This window comes from Bos taurus, chromosome 8 (genome assembly GCF_002263795.3).
Source record: "Bos taurus isolate L1 Dominette 01449 registration number 42190680 breed Hereford chromosome 8, ARS-UCD2.0, whole genome shotgun sequence".
Lineage (NCBI taxonomy): Eukaryota > Metazoa > Chordata > Mammalia > Artiodactyla > Bovidae > Bos > Bos taurus.
The window spans coordinates 108,575,836-108,590,179 of NC_037335.1; positions in this window are offsets into that span (position 1 = coordinate 108,575,836).

Genomic DNA, 14,344 nt, shown 5'->3' on the forward strand with positions numbered 1-14,344 from the left:
GAATGTCACAGCGTTTCCAAAGTAGGCTGCAGTCCAATTTCTACAGGCACTGTGATCCTGAACCAATATGGCATGATTTTCTTAAAACTGCTCCTCCTAACCTCTCTTCCCCCCCATCCTTCTTAGAGATACTTCGCAAGTTCTCCACTAGTCAAATGATGCATTTGTTTTCATTCTACCCTCTTTTACATTGTTCATGTCCTTAAATCCTATCAAACGTTCTTTAAAAAATATGTAGCCGGTTCACCTCTCTTTGCATTTTCCACCATGTGTCCCTCATATGGGTCGATGTGGGGGAGACTCTCCCATATCTGCATTTGTGAAATTTCTGTTGCTTCCATCCATTTCCTTACACTACATCAACATCTATTAGTTTGCACTGAATTGTAATTAATGGAGAACACGGTCGCCCTGATTATTCTTTCTCATCCATGTGGTGGCTTGTTATCAGGGGTCTACCCTGAACACTCCCTAGCATCAAGGGGTCGTTGTCTATCTACTATGTCTCTCCAAACAGAAGGCAACAAAGCAATGAGCGATAGATGAGTGGAATGGGAAGGATTTATCTCTTGATCATGGAGGGGTCTAGGTGGCTGGGGGATAATTCTCTGAGATGAACTGTAAGATGGAATCATTCATTTAGAAACAGATCAGGAGATGTAGAGGGAGAAACCAGGAAACTGAGCTCCTGAGCGCCTCCTTCCCAGCGCTGTGCCTCTTCCTTACCTGGACCCTTCCCTCCATACTCTCATCAGCTCCTTACTCATCTGTCTCCCTACACAAGGCTGCAAGCTCCTTGCAAGGCACGCTCCTTGCCCTTTCTATGACTGCACCTTTAGCATAATTCTCAATGTTTCTTAATATATGCTTAATACTTTTTAATTGAGTTGAATTATGACAACCCATTATGGGGCTCAACTCAGTTCAGTCTGAACCGACTCTTTGTGACCCCATGAATAGCAGCACACCAGGCTTCCCTGTCCATCACCAACTCCTGGAGTTTGCTCAAACTCATGTCCATCATGTCGGTGATGCCATCCAACCATCTCATCCTCTGTTGTCCCCTTATCCTCCTGCCTTCAGTCTTACCCAGCATCAGGGTTTTTTCCAGTCAGTAGGCTCTTTGCACCAGGTAGCCAAAGTATTGGTGCTTCAGCTTCAGAATCAGTCCTTTCAGTGAATATTCAGGTTTGATTTCCTTTAGGATTGACTGGTTTGATCCCCTTGCAGTCCAAGGGACTCTCAAGAGTCTTCTCCAACACCACAGTTCAAAAGCATCAATTCTTATGACAACTTTCATTTAAAAATACAGATTTTTTTCTTCTGTGTTTGTTTTCCTTTAATTCTTGATGGTACTTTTAAGTTTTGTTTGCTTATTTTTGGTTTGTGGTTGTTGTTTTTAAGCTCAGTTAATAAAAGCTGGAGGAAGGAGCACTGTTTGTGTCCTGGCAGGCCAGGGAATTAAATCGAAGGAGAATATTGCTTGGTAACTATTGCATCCCAAGCAAGACAACCACCATAAAACATGGTAACAACTTTTGGATAATTGTGAGATCACTTGTTCAGGGTTTTAGTTGATATAATCATGTTGGCAAGAAACAAGGAAAAAATCTGATCTAAGTTGACATACACAAAGATGGTGTTTATCATTTCACATCATGAATTTTCCAGAACTGGGGTAGATTTGAGGGTGAACAGACTCAGCGTCTTCAAGAACCTAGATTATTGTTGCCACTCTTCTCTGCTACCTTTGAAATACATGTGTTGTCCTCAGATTCATTCTAAAGTTCTCAAGATGGTGACCAGCAGCAAATGCAGCATCATGCTTCCTTACTCACGTTGAGCAGGGAAATGAGACTCCCACTTCCGAAATATGTCCTTCCCTTTAACCAATGTAGAATACATGCTCACCCCAAGATGAATAATAGGCACCAACAGAATGTGATAACACTCTTTGGGTTGTGGTGGGAGTCCTGGACCCTTCAGTGGGTAATAGGAAAGAGTTACTATGACTGGCTTAGATAAAACTTTCCTAACCTTTGCACTGTTGACATTTTGAGGCCAGATATTTCTATGTCCTGAAAATGCTATCCTGTTGCACTGAAGGAACAGCATCCCTGGCTCACCATATGTCAGTAGCATCCCTCCCCAGTGTGACACCAATAATATCTGGACACATTGCCATTTGTCTCTTTGTGGGTAAAGTTGTCCCCAGAGTGAAAGCTCAGACCAATCAACTTGAATATTTGAGAATCAAGCAAAATGTCTGCCTTAATCAATTACCCCTCCCTTCACTGACTTTTCCTTTGAGAAGTAAACCTTGAAGTTGCTTTGTTTTTTAACACATGCTTGTGAGAATTGGACCATAAAGAAGGTTGAGTGCCAAAGAATTGATGCCTTCAAATTGTGGTGCTGGAGAAGACTCTTGAGAGTCCCTTGGACTGCAAGGAGATCAAATCAGTCAATCCTAAAATAAATCAACCCTGAATATTCATTGGAAGGACTGAAGCTGAAGCTGATGCTCTAATACTTCAGCTACCTGATGTGAAGAGCCTGTGAAGCAGATAAGACCCTGATACTGGGAACGATTGAAGGCAGGAGAAGGGAACAACAGAGGATGAGATGGTTGGATGGCATCACCGACTCAACGGACATGAGTTCGAGTAAAGGACAGGGAAGCCTGGCGTGCTGCAGTCCATGGGGTCACAAAGAGTTGGACATGACTTAGCGACTGAACAATGACGATTACTTACAAGAATGCCTGAACTCTTACATATTCTAACTAGTCTCTCTGATATTTGCTTCTTAAGAACCAGAAAGTAGAATCTTCCATGTAGAAAGTAGAATCTAACATGTAGCATTGGCTGCATGTTACTGACAGTCTCCCTAATTTAACTTCATACTAACCATGCTACCTCTTTTCTAGTATGGTATCTCTTTGGTACCCAAATTAGACGGGTAAGATTTAAGGAGGGAAACCTGTTTTAATGTAGTTGATATCATTGTAAGATAGAGAAATGAGAGGGAAAAGAGGTGGTGTGGTCATAAGCAGTGTCCACACCCCTTAGTTACCTTTGTTTGCTGTTCACTGTGTGAACAACCATTATGATGAATTCATAATGTGCATTATCTTATTGAATAATACATGAAACGTATGCATTTGTTTATCTGTTTTACAAGTGGGGAAACTGAAACCAAGAGACGTTTTATTCTTGCCTAAGAGTGCAGACTTTGGTTTTCATGCAGAAGTTATGACATAAAAACACAGTTTGAACCCAACTTCCTGCCACTCTTGTTTTATGAGCCCACCTCTTGAAGCTCCACGCTTCTAGGATTCTTTCCTTCATGAGGACACGGATACGGGAAGCAGGAGGAGGAAGGGTGAGCTCTGAAAGGAAAGGAAGATTATTGAATGAAAGCCTGAATCTGCCTTATAGACTCATCGCCACAAGGCTGCCTTCTGACTCATATGATAAATCCTGCTCCCTCAAGTCACTTTCTTCAGCCACAGCTGCACACAACCCAGTAATCACCATCAGAGGGGTCATCTCCAAATTGTGAAGGACAGCCCAGTGGAGGAAATTATAACAAATAACACAGGCCTCCTGTATATATCCATCATGTAGACAAGGGCCGCATGCACAATTTTGCTCCATCCCCTGTAGCTCTCCACTGCCTTCCATTTCTCTTGCAATTGCACTGGTTTGCACCACATTTTTCAAAAGTCTCCCCACTGGTCTCCCTGCTTGTTCTCTCCCCTTTCCAATCTATTTTACTTAATTGGATTACTTTTATTTTCTTAAGCCACTTAACAATTCACTTCTCTGCTATGAAAAATGACGAAAGTAATAAAGAACTATAGGAGAAAGAGAAACTAAGCTGTAACTTCTTGTTGGTCTTTGGGAAGCTGCTGGCTTTGCATCCCTGTCCTTCTGTGATCTGGTCCTGGCTTAGATTTCATGCTGGTCTTCATACCTACCTGGTTCTACCCTACTGAGCCCTGCATCGTTCACATCAAGACTCTCCCCACTATGTCTTGTCCTGTGTTACTCTTCCTGCTTGGGACTTTCTCTGACAACTCTCTGTGTCCAGCTTGCCCTGTTTGGGCAATCCCACTTTCTCCCCGGTCTTACTCTGAGAGGCTGAAGCTATTGTCCCCATTTTATTGTGACCAAAAGGAGAACCAAAGATGTAAGGGACAAACGTCCAAGTTGTGAAGTTTGTAGATTGAAGAGCAGGGGACTAAAAACTGTCTTCTGATCTCCTAATTCTTTGTCTAACATAATAATATTCATTATCTTTGCCTACACAATCCAAGCATAAATTTCTAGAGTCAAAACTGTACCCAGCCCCCTTTCTCACAGCTACTTTATCTTCAGATGTCAGATGCTAATATCAGCAACAGCCCGTCTAAGAACATTATCAAGGAAACTATTCTCCTGTTTCCTTTGTCCTAAACTCAAAGGAACCATCTCCATGAGATTAATTCTGAAGCTGCTGTAACATTTGTATAGGTGATGCCATCTCCAGTTATCTTAATTGCATATTTGGGAAACCCACCCCGTGCCTGCTTCAGATGGCATGCCATTTGGTGTTTATGACCATCATCCCAGAGTTAACAGCATATGGGGAGCTCAACCACTCTGAATACTAAGCTTATCCAATCTCTCTCCCAGAACTGACATGAGAAATAACTAATAAAAATGATTATAATAATAGAGGGTCATATAAATGCCAAATGCAATAGCTATTCTTCATTATAAAGTTTCTTAATATCTCGTCTCCAAAAACATCATAAAAGTGGGGGAGGGAGAAGACATCATACATAAATCATTAGAAATATTTCCTCAAGCTTTACTTCAAATCCATCCATTTAGGGTTAAGATTCAATGTCAGGGTCAACTTGAAGGTGAGGCCAAGTTTCAGGGATAATTGAACTAGAAATTGTGTGACCTTTCCAAAGACCTCTCTTTGTATTTATGCATTTTTCTCCAACCAGCAATAATAATAATATAAAAACATACACGAATAATACTTAACTAAATCAGATGCAGATGGCTGTTTTATCAAGCAGAGGCAATTTTTATCATTTTAAAAGCTTTTGTTTTTGTAAAGGAAAGAAAATGGGCCATGTTCCCTTGCTTTTTTTTTTTTAAGAGAAGAAAAAGCATATGTTTCTTAATTTGAAATGGAGTATTAATGGTGTTATCTCCTGAGAATTGCTGCGCCAGAGTGAATTGTAGAAAATGCACTTACTTGCAAGCATTCTGGTAAATTCTTCTCTGACTTACAGAGTTAGTGGTATATTACATCAACCTACCTTTCCAAGACAATACTGTACACGTAGTATTGAGAGTTAATTTTCTGAGCCTTTTTTTTTTCCTGGATCATCTTGTTTTCTTTGTTTATATTATTGATATAGGGAAAATCGTTTGGTGAATATTGAGTGTTCACCTAAATGAGAAGGTAGTAATATGCAGCAAGTAGACAGAGAGGGATATAATATAACTGGGATAATAAAAACCTTGTCTCTGCACTGCAATTTATGATTTGCGTTATCCTATTTGAAACTCACTATACCTTCTGAGAGTTATAGGGGCAGAGATTATCATCCCAATTTTATTTTTTCGAAGTCCAAGCATGGACTTTGCAATTAAATGCAAATCACAGTTAAACCAGGACTAGAACTTTGCCAGTCAATCTGATGTTCCCTCTTCTGCACGAAGCTGCCTCGAGATCAAAAACCAAGTGCTCTTGGTGCACCTACTGTGCAGCTGGGACTAGATTTGAGTCAGTGGCAGACATTGCAGTGTTTTAGGCGCTGTCCCAGCACACAAGCTGTTTGCTATTGAGTCTCAAAGGCCAGATAGAAATGTCCGAACTATTTAGTGAGGAAGATATGAGCATAAACAACTGTGAGATCAATACAGGCTGGTAATGGGGAAGGCTCTTCTGGAGAATGAATAGAAAATTAACGATGTTATTAGCTAACGTTTATGAAGCACTTGCTATGTTCCAATCACTTGAGTCATAACTTCCTTCACTTACTCCAAAAGCATTTTTCAGTTTTGACCCAAAGAAGGTGTTTTTAGAGAGTTACAGGAAAGAAATTCAATTTCTGATATGTTTTCCTTATGACCTCCAGGAGGATGTGACTTTACCTCTTTGGGGCTTATTTTAATCATCTTAAAAAAAAAAAAAACCCTCTGTTTAGAGAGAATATCCAATATTAATGTTTCTGTAAATAGTCCATAAAATAAAATATGGCCAGTAATAATGATATTGTATTATTTGGGGTTTTTTTGTAATTAGTATAGATTTTTTAAATTATTACTCTGTGATAAAGGCTGAAGATACAGAAATGAATAAGGAAATGTCCCTAGCCTTAAGAAGCTCCATCTAGTAAGAGAGAGTTCCATGCCCCTCCCTTCCTTCCTTCCATCTCCTTTTCATTTGTCATTTCTCCCTTTCTTCCCTTCATCATTATTTACTGAGTGCCTCTTCTGTACCAGACAAAGCACTAGGGGCCTGTCCTTGATTTTCAAGAATATGTTAGGCACTGACCAAGCCCTGAAGTAGGTCTCAGTCTACAGGGGGAAATAATCCACAATAGGTGGTTACAATGAAGGGTTGGAAATGCTGAGATGGAGTACACCAAGGTGCCAGGAGAGTACAAATCAGTGGCAGAGAGTTTAGAAAAAAAAACTCTAGACAGCTTCTCCAGGAGAAAGAGAACTCTATGGAATCCTAAAGTACAATTGGGAATTGGTCAACCAAATGAGCATTACTGTTTCACCAGGAGGATGAGGCTCAGAGCCACTTCATGCTCTTCAGGGTCCTGCAGTAACTAAATGGCCAGGCAGCATTGCTCTGATGCCAAAACCTCTCCATCTAACCCAAGTGTTAAGTTCTTTTGCCACTTTAGACTCAGTTTCTCTGGCTGAAAAAAATCACAAAATTAGTCTAGAGTTTTCTAAGGTATGTTTTACCTTGTATATTAAAATTTTTATAGCAATCACACAGAGGTCTTCATTTAGGGAGTCTCATCAATATTTGTATCACCTCCTTGAGGATTGCATTTTTATCCCAATGTTTCAAAGGTCACTGAACAATCCCAAATTAGGTACTCAGCCGTAAACCTTCTTGAATTTGAGACTCATCAATCTGAATATTTCATGGACATCTCATAGGTAACACTTCCACAAACAAAATCTTGGTGGTGTTTTTTCCCCTCAAAGCCTGTCATCCCCTCTTCAGTTAATGGTGCTGACATTCACCCAGTGGCTCCACTCTGAATTCTCTGCTCCTGTTCTCCTCCACCATCTAACATCCAGTCCATCTGTTCTCCAAAATATCCTCTATTCTAATGAAGCAATATGAATCAAGGCAGGACACACCAAGGATCAATCTTACTATCATTTAAAAAGTGACCACAAATAGTTGAGAAAAGAAGAGAACTGAAAGGCAAAGGAGAAAGAGAAAAATATACCCAACTGAATACAGAGTTCCAGAGAATAGCAAGGAGAGATAAGAACGTCTCTTAGGTGAACACTTCAAAGAAATAGAAGAAAACAACAGAATGGGAAAGAGTAGAGATCTTTACAAGAAAACTGGAGATACCAAGGGAATATTTCACACAAGGATGGGCATAATAAAGGACAAAAACAGCAAGGACCTAGCAGAAGCAGAAGAGATTAAGAAAATGTGGCAAGAATACACAGAAGAACTGTTCAAAAGAGATCTTAATGATGTGGATAACTACGGTGGTGTGGTAACTCACCCAGAGTGTGAAGTCAAGTGGGCTTTAGGAAGCATGACTATGACCAAACCTAGCGGCGGTAATGGAATCCCAGCTGAGCTATCTCAAATCCTAAAAAATGATGCTGTTAAAGTGCTGCACTCAATATGCCAGCAAATTTGGAAAACTCAGCAGTGGCCGCAGGACGGGAAAAGGTCTGTTTTTATTTAATCCCAAAGAAGGGCAATACAAAACAATGTTCAAACTACCTTCCAATTGTTCTCACTACACATGCTAGCAAGGTAATGTTCAAAATCCTTCAAGCTAGGCTTCAACAGTACATGAGCTGAGAACTTCCAGATTTGCAAGCTGATTTAGAAAAGGCAGAGGAACCAGAGATCAAATTACCAACATCCCTTGGATCATAGAGAAAGCAAGGGAATTCCAGAAAAACATCTACTTCTGCTTTATTGACTACACTAAAGCCTTTGATTATGTGGATCACAACAATCTGGAAAATTCTTCAAGAGATGGAAATACCAGACCACCTTACCTGCCTCCCAAGATACTTGTATGCAGGTCAGGAAGCAACAGTTAGAACCAGGAACATGGAACAATGGAGTGGTTCAAAATTGGGAAAGGTGTAGATCAAGGCTGTATATTGTCACCATACTTGTTTAACTTATGTACAGAGTACATCATGTGGAATACCAGGCTGGATGAAGCACAAACTGGAATCAAAATTTCCCAGAGAAATATCAACAACCTTAGATATGCAGACAATATCACCCTAATGCAGAAAGTGAAGAGGAACTAGAATCTCTTAATGAAGCTGAAAGAGGAGAGTGGAAAAGCTGGTTTAAAACTCAAAAAAATGAAGATCATGGCATCCTGTCCCATCACTTCACGGCAAATAGATGGGGAAACAATGGAAACAGTGACAGACTTAATTTTCTTGGGCTCCAAAGTCAATGTGGATGGTGACTGCAGCCACGTAATTAAAAGACTCTTGCTCCTTTGAAGAAAAGCTATGACAAAACTAGACAGCATACTAAAAAGCAGAGACATTACTTTGCCAACTAAAGTCCATATAGTCAAAGCTATGGTTTTTCCAGTAGTCATGTATGGATGTGAGAGTTGGACCATAGAGAAGGCTGAGTCCTGAAGACATGATGCTTTCAAACTGTGGTGTTGGATAAGACTCTTGAGAGTCCCTTGGACTGCAAGGAGTTCAAACCAGTCAATCCTAAAGGAAATCAGTCCAAATATTCTCTAAAAGAACTAACTGATTCTGAAGCTGAAGCTCCAATACTTTGGCCACCTGGTGCAAAGAGAACCACTCATTGGAAAAGACCATGATGCTGTGAAAGACTGAGGCAAGAGGAGAAGGGGACAACAGAGGATGAGATGGTTGGATGGCATCATCTACTGAACAGACGTGAGTTTGAGCAAACTCCAGGAGTTAGTGAAGGACAGGGAAGCCTGGCATGCTGCGGTCCATGGGATCACAGCATGGGACACGACTTAGGATTGAACAACAACAACCAAGCCATGTATCCTCTGGGATGTAACAGGAGGTCCCAGTAACCATCTATGAAGTTGAAAGTAATCAACCCTCTAGTATAACTTTCAGATCTTAAGAAATACAAGGATAGAAGAACATGCATGATGACACTGACTATCCAAGCAAACCGATACAGAATGTGGGACCTCCGCATGACAAAAGACCCAGCTTAAAGAGTAGTGCTAATTTCATCAGAGATGGAAGAATTTCCTTACATGAGTAATCAAAGTCGGCAAAACCAAACGATACTCCAGAGGGTAGAATGATGATTACTTGTGACGGATACTGATCAGGAAGAGACATGTGGCTCAAAATTATCTGATTTGTAATTTGTGAGGGTTTTACACTAATGACTTAGGGCGTGCATGCTAAGTTGTTTCAATTGTGTCCGACTCTCTGCAAACATATGGACTGTAGCCCGCCAGAGTATGTATAATTTATTGAGCTATACACTTAGAATTTGTGTAAATGATACCTCAAACAAAGATATTTTATTATTTTTATAAAGTGAGACAGGAAAATGTTATAATGTAAATTTAAAAGCATATTAACCTTGTTCACTGTGCAGATCTTATGTGGATTCTGGCTTGGGAAAAGAAAAACTGTAGACAGAAACTTTTTCTTTTTTTAATTGAAGCATAGTTGATTTACAATGTTGTGTTAATTTCTGCTGTACAGCAAAGAGATTTAGTTATATGCTCTTTTTCAAATATTGCTTTCCATTATGGTTTATCACAGAACATGGAATTCAGTTCCCTGTGCTATACCATAGGGCCTTGTTGTTTCTCCATTCTATATGCATCAGCTTGCATCTGCTAACCCCAAACTCCCACTCCAACCCTCTTCCACCTTCTTCCCCATTGGCAGCCGGTCTGTTCTCTATATTAAAAAGGAACATTTTTTTATACATTGGGAAATATTAAACACACATTAGGCATTAGACAATAATAAGTTCATAATTCTTTATTATAGTAGTAGTATAATAACAAAAATAACAATGAGGAGAGGGAGGAAGACATAATAATCCCAATGTGGTTCAGCTCGGTTCAGTCACTCAATCGTGTCCGACTCTTTGTGACCCCATGGACCGCAGCACGTCAAGCTTCTCTGTCCATCACCAACTCCCAGAGCTTGCTCACACTCATGTCCATCGAGTCAGTGACGCCATCCAACCGTCTCATCCTCTGTCGTTCCCTTCTCCTACTGCATTCAATCTGGTAGAGATACTGAATTAATTCTGGAAAACATGGTAAGATGTTTGATATTAGCCTCACAGGACTCTAGGCAGGAGTCAACAAACTGTGACCCATGAGTTAAATCCAACTACCACCTGTTTTTGTAAATAAAGCATTGCTAGAATGCATTCCTAGTTATTTACATGTTGTCTAGGAATGCTTTTGTGTTTAATGTGGCAGATTTAATCATTGTAGCAGTAATTCCTATCTTCACAGTGGACATACTATGTGGCTTTTGCAGAAAAAGTTTACCAACCCCTGAAGTGAAGAGAGAGACAGAGACTATATACAAATTTATTTTTCTACTCTCTCTACTTTTATTAATATTTGAAGAGTTTCGTATTTTAAAATACATCTTAAATGCAGACATGTCCCACCATGATTCAAATCACCAGGATTATCTAGAATTATTCAGTAACTTCTAATTGTTCTTTCAGCATCCTCTCCTGTCCTCCCACCCTCTTTTCACTGCACTTAAACCAAAGTGATTCCTTTAAAATGTAAATTGAATCATGTCACTGGGAGTATTAAAATCTCTAGTGGAAACACTAAAGTCCGAAAAAAATTCCACATTTCAGTCTACAAGATGGCCATGAGTGAGCTGGGCTCTCACCCCCTACCCCTCCATGTTCTTCATTTTCTACAGCAGCCTATTCATAATATTCTTGGTAAACTCCAAACCTATTTCTAAATTCAGGACTTTTTATAGGCTATCTATTTTACCTGGACATACTCTTGCCTAGATCTTTGATTGATTTCCTTCCATCATATAGGTCTCATCAGAGAAAACTTGGCATCTCTTCCAATTAATCTATATCTTCTATTATAGTGTTTGATTTTTTTCAGAGTATGCATATTTATTGTACTTTTGTATATTGTTTACTTACCTACTGGAAAATAAGCTGTGTATAAACAATTGTCTCTTATTTCTTACTTTGGTTTCACCCCCTAGAATACAAACAGAGCAGAGAGGGTTAAAAAAGAAAAGGGAAACAAAGAGAAAAGTATAAGCTGAACAAACAGTAGGCTCATAGTGACAGAGATATTATAAAACAATTCTAAAACATATGGATTCATGTAAGGCTAAAGAAGCAGAAAGCTGGTAAACACAGGAAGCCCTGCAGAGCAGAAGTCCAGGAGAAGTGGAGGAAAGAGCAGTTTATGGAGACTTACTGGGTAAAAGATGTGATCCTAGGAACTGGGATTATAGAAATGTCTAATGAAAATTCTTTGTACTCAGTCAAATGGGATTACTGGTGAGGATAATAATAGCTTACCGGCTAACCAGTATTGATCATTTCCTGTATTTCAGGCCCTATTCTAAGATTTGTACGTGTATTATCTCACTGACATTTCTTTCTCACAACAACACTCTGGTATAAGAGCTATTAGAATCTTCATTTTAAGAAAAGGAAACTGAAATGCAAAGAAATAGAGTGACTCACTAAGAGTCAGTAGAAATAGAGCTACCAATGTGAAAGACAGGGTCACAGAAGTATTTGCCAAATCCCTCTATTGTAGGACAATGAATGATCTATGAGGACATGTCAGAGAAGGCGTCACAGATGAGGCAGGCAGGATTTGGTCTGTGCCTGGTGGTGTGAGAAATGCTTGTTAATTGAAGACTAGGGCTGTGGCTCTTCAGATTAACCAAAGGCCACGAGGAACCCAGAGAGATGTCAAAAAACAGTTCAGTGTTTAACTTAACTCCAGAATCTAACAGTGCTCAGAATTGGAACTCCATTCTGCTAGGTACCAGCTCTATGACCCTATGATCAAGATCATAGTGCTAATTTCCTATTCTGTAAAACCCCACCTGGCTCTTTGGGTTGTACTGAGAACTAAAGTAAAGCTTACATTTGAAGCACAGGCTTCCCAGGTGGCCAGTGCAGGAGACATAAGAGACACAGGCTTGATCCCTAGGTCAGGAAGATCCCCTGGAGCAGGCCAAGGCAACCCACCTCAGTGCTTTTGCCTGGAGAATCCCACGGCCAGGGGAGCTTGGTGGGCTAGTGTCCATAGGGTCACAAAGAGTCGCACATGACTACAGCCGCTTGGCACACAGCACACACCTTGACTCCTAGCACTCAGAAACTCGTGCAGCTCTTACACCTTCCATTTTAGGAAGTTAAGTTTAGGAAGCATATTACCAAAGAAATCTGGTGTGATATGTCTGTAAAAGGTATTCTGAGATCAGTTCACTGATAGCCATGAATGTGGGAAGTTTGGAAATTGGTCCATCTGGGGATTCAGACTCACCTGAAGTGGTGGGAGTGCACCCGACAGGAGATTCCAGGAGGCGCAGTTTGGTGGAGAACTCAACCAGATCATCTTCAAGCACCTTTATTTTTATGATTATTATTAAGGAGAGTTCATGACTAAATAAGATAAAACCTCATTAAGTATCAAAAGCAGCCCTCTGGCAACTAATTTGAGAGTTCTGTAGAAGCACTGGTGATCTTTTGAAGAAAAGCACACCCCAGTTTATTTTGGGAAACAGCACTCAAGCAGCAGTGAGAGAGTGGACAGAGGTGGCTAAGACTTACGCCTGCTGGTCATCTTGAAGGTTGTTGAAATCAAGTGAGCAGTGAACACCTGGACAAGAGAATTTCAGAAGGCAAGGGTGAGTGGACAAATATAGAGGTCAAAAAGGAAAAGATGATGGCAGAATCGAAACTGAAGATGAGGGGGTGGGTGGGAAGCAGACATTGGTTTCCATAAGAATTAATCCAGAATCCTAAACATTCTGGTCATCCAAAGCAACTCTTGGGGCAATTGACTTTGCTCCATAAGACCCAAATGTTTTCCAGAGCCCGAAGCTGGTGATGCTGCTGACTGGAGTCTGAGAAGACCTCCCGTTCCAGGGCAATGTTGGTGATTTTGTTGTAATATGTCTTATGTATTTAAGGAAACAGAAAATGAGGTTTTAAAATGTCAAAGTCGAGTATTAAAGACTGACATTCAGGAAAGGCGAGGGAGTAGCCAATTAAGACTTTCTTCCGTAACAATCAGCTTCTTCTACATTACAGCAGAAAAGTCAGTCTTCGAAGCTTCATAAACCTGTGTCTTCCATGGAAGCATTTACTGAAACAAGTCTTCCCAGCAGAGAGCATTGTGCAGTGTTGTGCAAATAACTGTGCTCTGGGCAGCATGGGTGGTTTCAGGGAGAACAAGATCCAGGCCTTTTAACCTACACGGTCAGTGCTGTGTTATCCCATATGACACCTGCTGCTCACACAGGGCCAGGCACTTGAAATGTGACGAGTCCAAGTTGAGAAGTGCTGTAAATGCAAAATACACTCCGGATTTCAAAGACAGAATGGAAAATGGAAAATGTCGTTAATGATTTTATATTTTTTATGTCCTGAAATAATAGTGTTTGGGGATGAGGTGTGAAATGTGTTGCTCAGTGTCCGACTCTCTGTTGCCCCATGGACTGTAGCCTGCTAGGCTTCTCTGACCGTGGAATTCTCCAGGCAAAAATACAGGAACAGGTGTCCGTCCCTTCTCCAAGGGATCTTTCTGACCCAGGGATCAAACCTGGGTCTCCTGGATTGGAGGAAGATTCTTTACCATCTGAGCCAGTATTTTGTATATATATTAAGTTAAATAAACTGTTAAAATTAGTTTTATTTGTTTCTTTTTACTTTTCTAACGGGGCTACTTGAAAAACTGAAATTTGCCCCTGGCTTTCATGTGTGGTTCAGTGTATTTCTATTGCCTTGTGTGGCTCTAAACTCTGACCAATTGGACTTCCGGTTGCCTCTTAGAATAGCTGCATTCAATGGCCACAGCCTATGGTCAGCT